General features: G+C 46.5%; 1 protein-coding gene and 1 long non-coding RNA gene across 2 annotated transcripts in view; both read right to left on the bottom strand.

Annotated features, from left to right (window-relative positions):
• LOC106807180 overlaps window positions 1-1,567 on the bottom strand; it is a 19,338-nt gene extending 17,771 nt beyond the window's left edge. Inside the window, exon 1 of the long non-coding RNA XR_001393633.1 lies at window positions 1,557-1,567. This is a non-coding gene — a long non-coding RNA (uncharacterized LOC106807180). The remainder of the gene's footprint in view (window positions 1-1,556) is intronic.
• The window catches only part of LOC106807165 (metaxin-1-like), a 97,496-nt gene that overhangs the window by 73,935 nt on the left and 16,648 nt on the right, over window positions 1-6,913 (bottom strand). The window lies entirely within an intron of this gene.

Here is a 6,913-nt window from a genome sequence, read left to right on the forward strand (position 1 = left end):
GCATCTCGTAAGGGAAACTAGGATTTGCACATCAATGCCATTCGAACCATGATCCCATGGTGTTTTGCCTACGATAAGGTCAACTATGCCAGGTACCTGTCTGCATACTTTGCTCAGATGACAAATCTTCCAGAGACTAATCCTGATGTACAGAGAGCCTTTCAGGAAGGTAATTTTTCAGTGCAGATGTCCAGCAATAATCCCTTTGGGCGGATACCTATAGATCAGACAACTCAGGTTACAGTGAATAAAGACACTCAGACTCCTGGAGGCACGGCACGGTTCAGCCTAAAAGCAGGAGCCATCAGAAGGTACTACATAACAGCAGAGTACTGCAGCGCATTTCTTAGACACTTAAGAGACATGGTACATGGGAACCAATCGGAACTCAACCATGCTGATCTACAGCAGCCCAGAATCCAAAAAAGATGAGGAAACAGTATCGGCAGTCGTCGGCCTCATTCAAGCCTGGATCAACCCATTCTCAGAAAAGCAAGACCTCATAAGCATTTCTACTGCAAAATCGGCACCCAGAGACATAGCCTCTGACCTGATGAAGGCATGCGATATTGGAGAGCAGAGTTATGCCGCTTTCAAAAACGAGAGACTGGAGAACGATCCACCAGCAAAACCATTTCACGATCCGATGAAAACTAACAAGCTGAAAACATTCACTAATATGTGTAAGAAGAAGGTAGTGAAAACAAGTGGGAAGGAGATCATCTTGAAAGCTGATCGGTCTCTGTTTGGTCGCATCATAGTGATGGCACAAGGGCGCAATCTCAAGATGGAGGACATCCTCTTTCACCCCCTGGGACAACTACCCTGGTCTCTCTCCACCCCAGACGGATTACTCAGGAAAACAAACAAAGCTGCCCTAGCCACATCTCTGCAGAAGAATGTGACAGTAGCAGACCAACTCCCACAAATTCTTCTTCGGTGGTCGATGGAATGAACCTAGTTCAAAGAATAAAGGGTGATCAAGCTACGTTTGGAGACATTGCCTCTACCATTCTGTCTATGGCATTAAGTGAGGAAAGTAAAAGTACCAGAATATATGTTGTGTTTGACACGTATCGAGAGAATTCTATCAAGAACAGTGAGAGATCGGCACGACGGGAAGAAACTGGGCACCAGCTGCAGGGTATCACAAGCACACAGATCGTGAGGCAATGGAGAAGTTTCCTGGCAGGCGTAAATAACAAAACAAGTCTGATTATCTTCATTGTCAGCGAATGCAGGAAGTCTGTGTATAGAGAGAAACTACATGAGAAAATTCTGTATGCAACTGTAGATGACAAATGCTACAAGATTACATCGCAGGGTAGTGAAGAGGTGCCAGATCTACAGTGCCAGCAGGAAGAAGCAGATGGACGCCTACTTTTCCGTGTCTTTATCATGTGTTTGGCATTCCATGACCAGATAGGAGCCCCGTTATTCCAGAAATGTGGAACAAGAACCAGAACTAGATTAGTTGACATAGGGAAAGTCGCTGTCACTGTCGTCATAGATGTCTGCAGAGCTCTTATTGGAATGCATTCATACACTGGTGATACTACCAGTGCTTTTGCAGGTAAAGGGAAGGCAAGTGCTCTAAAATTATATTGACCATCAACAGGGAAATTAGGAACACATTTGCGGAGTTGGGCCAGGAATGGGACCTTTCCTCAGAACTGATGAACAAACTAGAGTGTTTCACATGTCTCCTCTATGGTCCCAAAGCAGAATTCACCAAGGTCAATGATATCAGGTACCAATTGTTCTGTGTCAAGAAAGGTGAGATAGAGTCATTAGCTTCCACCCTGCAGGGACTGCTTAGTCAAACACGCACAAAGGGCAAACTACCAGGCTGGAATATGGAGAAGATGTCTTGAACAAGATCCAGGTGTACCAAGTCCCCTTGGCAGAGGGTGGAAAATTGAAATGGATGGAACTGAGCAATCAATGGTAGTGGATTGGATGGATGGTCAGCCAGCACCTGAGGCTATCTTGGCCCTACTGGCCTGCAAATGTCCAAGGAAGTGTACACTGCTAAATTGTGTCTGTCTGGCAAGTGCACTGATATGTGCAGACTGTCAGACTGCGATAATCGGTCACCAGATGATGGGGAAAGCACGGACGAGAACGACGATGTGGATGACGATGAACTGGACAGTAATGATGAGTATTAGACTCATCATGTACATTTCACTGTAGTTAGTTTGACACTTGTTATACAGCTGCCATTGTTGTCTGCTTGGATTTTGCATTATATTATAATGAAGGGCTTTTATTGGTTTAGGAATGAATAAAGAATCTTTGACTAGTTGAAATAATAGACACAAAGGTTAGTGTTCTAAACTGCTATACCGAGCTTGAAAACAGCAATTTTGAGTGGCCAATTCTTGCCATTTTAGGCCCGGCCATCTTGATATTATTTTCATCAAAATGCTGTGTCAAATGTTCTTAAGGTAAAAGACAGAAGATGAATCTACGACTCATAATACCTGGTCATTAGACACCCAAATCACTGTCCTAGCTGCGTTCAGAACACTGATGTATAGCCTTAATTAGAATTTTTGGTGGCGCATTTTGGAAAAGGTAGATAGACTCACAGTATAAGCTGCCACTCCACAATGCTATCACACGTTTCTAACTCTAGGGGTGTATACCTTCCAAAAATCATATAAGCATTCTCCCCCTGATTTGATACCGGTGACGCAAAATTTTGGAACCGGGCTGCATGGACTAACAGATGTCTGCATTGTCTATCAGACTGATTGTCTGATGGTCTTCTAACCCTAAGCAAGATCCGTTTTCGTGGAGCCAGCAAGCGTAACGTTTTTATATAACTTGCACAATAAATGTTTAACTATATGTTAATTCGGGTGGCATCTCCGGCAGCCCATGTTTATAATGTTAACTCGGGTTATTCCACAGCAACGGCCAGCGATGGTACACAAATTATGAAAAATTGCTCTAAACAGCTTACCCTGAACAGAATCTACTTGTCCTCCGTTGGGAAAATGGACAAATAACGGACAAAACGGAATTAGCCTCTTATTTCGAACCACTGGAGGGTATCAGGAACCTCTGCGAAGAAATGTTCGTGGTGGGATCTGTTAATGAAAGTGTGCCGAACGAGGATGGCGCGTACGTTTGCATGTCTTTAAAGATTAAGATGGAAGCTGGAAGCTTCCATCGTACGTAAGTAATAAGCAACAACTATTTGCGAAGACAGAGATAGGTAAGCACTCATCCATTTACCTACGGCAAGCCTACCGGCTGAAAATAGAGAGCTGCCACGCTGTTAACTAATTAACGCAGGCAAAAAATTACAGCCATACTATCAAACCAGGGACCAACATGCAACTGGCAGTGCCACTGCAAGTGGCTAATAAAGTTACATGTAACGCCACTGACAGTACAGGAATGCCATAGAAATTATACGATTTAAAGGGTATAAACCTTTCTTCAGAAGCAAATTAGCTTTTGAAATTTCACTGTGACATTAGTAGCCTCATAACATCACAGGCAATGTATATTTCTACTAGCAAACGCCGGCAGTCAAATCTTCTCTAGGCAGTAAAACCAAGATCCATGTTAACCGACTCCTCTTGAAGGGTCAAAAGGTTATCGAGACCCTTACTCTTCGCACGTCAGTGGAAAGCACAAATTTTCATGGTCCTGTTCAATAAAGCCATAAAAATGGTAAGGTCACCGCTGAAAGACCGAAAAAAAAGTTTTTAATTCAATCGTCTCCGTCAGCACCAGGCCCATGTCCTCAGAAAAATGTCTAAAATCGTGGCCCTGGTGGCCCCATTTAGCCTTTGAGCCTGTGACTCTCGCAATATCGGCACAGTGATGGCTTTTCCTACCATGATGCTATACACCGACTATCACGAGCCTAGGGTCCGAGCCTTAGATTTGTGAGGCCGCAATTACTGCAATTTTCTCGCCTAAAGGCCTATTCCTACACGAATGCGTTTTGGACGTACGTTCCTAAGACGTACGTCAGACGCACACGTCCAAAAACAGCACCGTGTAAACTATGCGGTAACGACACTAATTTTATGACCGTTTGCGATATCGGATGCACAGGACGCAAATGTTCTAATTTCTTTCGCGACACTCGTAAACCAGGACGCAAGAACCCGACCAATCAGGTGGGCGAGATTGGGATCACTGCTTGGGGATCACGAGCTGGTCCACGTGCTCTATCACGGATGAAACATGTGTTTGTATCGACGATGAAATCATAACTATGGATATTCCACAATCTACGCATAAAAGTAGTGTGCCGTGTGCGTGCCGTTGTATGTGTGTGCGTGCGGTCAGAGATGTTGGTTGCATCGTGTGTGTGTCGGTGTGTGTGGATGAGTGTGTGTGTGTGTGTTGTTGTGTGTGTATGCTGATGATGTGTGTGTGTGTGGGTGTTGTGACGAGACGCGTGTGTGTGTGTGGTCTGTGTGTGTGTGGTAAAATCTGTGTGCCGCGCGCGATAGGTGTGTGTGTGTGTTGAGCCTTTGACCTTTGACGCCCCAGGCTTGAAATCCCAACTCGTTTTCGATTTCCGGCCCGCCACGCCCCCAACGTACCCGAATATCGTGACCGTGTTAAACGTCGAGCGACTGTTAAGATGTGTGTGCCAGCCAACACTTTTGACGGACGGACGGACAGACGGCACGTACGGACGGAACGCACCGCACAGAACCAAAGAAACAAGATCAAGAGCGATTCTGTGGACAACAAGAGCTGAGCATCTGGACATAGCATGATCAGATGAGCCTAAAAATAGAAAATCTGGTGATATGTTTTGGCCAGTCCTCATTCCAGACAATTCCATACCAGCAAATACGAAGGCAAATAGCAAGGACGCCATTGATGAACTCAACTGACTTATGGCCATTTCCATTTTTTCCTAAAAGTGAGGACTTGCTCGAATGTAAGGTCGACTGGCGTGGCTCCAAAATAGGAGACGTTATCAAAACCATCTCCCATAGAAGTTGACAAGGAAGAAACTATGAGAGAGGGAGGAATCAATTTTGGAAACCATGTGGGTGAAGCGGTTGTATTAAAAGGAGTTATAGTTGACAGTGAGCCAAATGTTGACACTGGGACGGAAACGGACGGATGTACGAACGGACGAACGCACGGAGAGGCCAGTGGCAAAGGCGTCAGTCTTGACGATGTCAAGGAGCGAGCTAAAAAGTCACGATGTTGCACTGAAGCCGGTTTGCCACAAAGCCAGGCCTTCTCACAGAAAGAAATCGACAGGCCCTAGGTGAGGCCCATGCACACAACTAAAAGCCGATCTGAAGAGATTGTTATGGAATAGAGTCGCTTATCAACTATTCAAGAAGCGTAATTACATTCGTCCATCGCGGTGGTATTCTCTTGCACTGATTTTAGCTCTCAAGAGCGCGCCTAATATATATACTAGTGACTTATTCCAGGTGATTATATTCCAGGTGACTGGGAGGGGGGCAACGGGCAGATAGCTAGTTTCGTGTTTTACGAGCATAATAACGCTCGGATCTACGGCTTTTTTAATAGCGTGTCTATATTGGCTTAGCCAACCGAGAGATCGAGGCGATTACGAAAATAAGCCATAGATGAATGGATGGAAAGCGGGAGAGGCCGGCTAACACACCATGCGATAAACTAAATAAGGGACGATAAAGACGTTCCCGAAAGGGTGGTTAGCGGTCGGTGCACAGATGTAACATGTCGTGCAATCGCAAGCCAATCCGCCGGTGATAATAATAACATTCTGCAGCGGATAGAAATTATAGCAGCAAGCTGCTTCACGAGCGGGAGCAGGGAAATTCTTTATATCAGGGCAGGCTGCTGGCTGCTGAATGATGACGGTGATGATGACGGTGATGATGATGACTTGCTGCTCGGCCCTTCAATAGGGCGGATTCACTGCTGCCTGTCCCGAGCTGCTTCTGATACTGGCTGCTGCCGCTGCTTTCTGATACTGCTCGCTGGCTGGCTACGCTGCGCTGTCCTGCTGCTGCTGCTTGAATACTGACTTGAACAGCTGGGCTAACTGCTGAGCCTGCTACTCTACTAGCTACTGAGCTGCTACGTATGCTACTACTAGCTCATATCTGACGTGCTGCTGCGCTGCTAGCTGCTACCGTTGTGGCTGCTAAGACAAGCGCTACTCTCCTACTGCTAGCTGCCTGCTCTGCTGCTGTTGTACTGCTTGCTGCTGTAGTTGCTACTGCTCAAGCTGCTACGTACGGCTGGGACTGCTACGTGGCGGAAGCTGCCGCTGCTGCTGCCAGCCAGGGAGCTGGACTATAGATCTGATGAATGAAAAAGTGATGATGACAATGAGGAAGGAGGCAGAGAGAGGTACAGACGAGGAAGAAGGAGGAAGGGATGTGCTTTGGCTGCTTCTGCTAACTAAGCTAAGCGTGGCGAGAGCTGGTTGTCTTGGGGCTGCTACTCCGGCTGTCGCCCGCGGGCGCTGGCGTGAGGGTGGTTGACTTCTGCTGACTAGGAGATGGCTCTGCCATAGCTAGTATGAGCAGCGACTAGCTGTTCTACTATTACTTACTGGCTACTATTGTCCGTAACTGCTGTGCGAGATAAAATATTGAAGAGAGAGAGATGCTACGCTAAAACACATTAACGGAGTCGGAACACATCCGGGTAAACACAAGACGCGAGAGCCAGCAACAAGCCAAGAACATCACATGAGCACGATCTCAGTGTTTGTTATGACGCAGGTGTTATGCACATGCTCAACCCTATCATGTGGGCTCATCTCTCTCTCGTCATCTCAGGTCGATCGGTCTCGGTCTACACTCGTCGATCATCTCTCTCTTCTCCTCGGGTCGCGTCGCGAACTTGTTCAGTGCGCTCAGCGTCTCTCAGGGGCCTCTCGTGCCTCATCGCGATGCCTCTGCATCTCTCTTCT

The sequence above is a fragment of the Priapulus caudatus genome, unplaced genomic scaffold (assembly GCF_000485595.1).
Source record: "Priapulus caudatus unplaced genomic scaffold, Priapulus_caudatus-5.0.1 Scaffold198, whole genome shotgun sequence".
Lineage (NCBI taxonomy): Eukaryota > Metazoa > Priapulida > Priapulimorpha > Priapulimorphida > Priapulidae > Priapulus > Priapulus caudatus.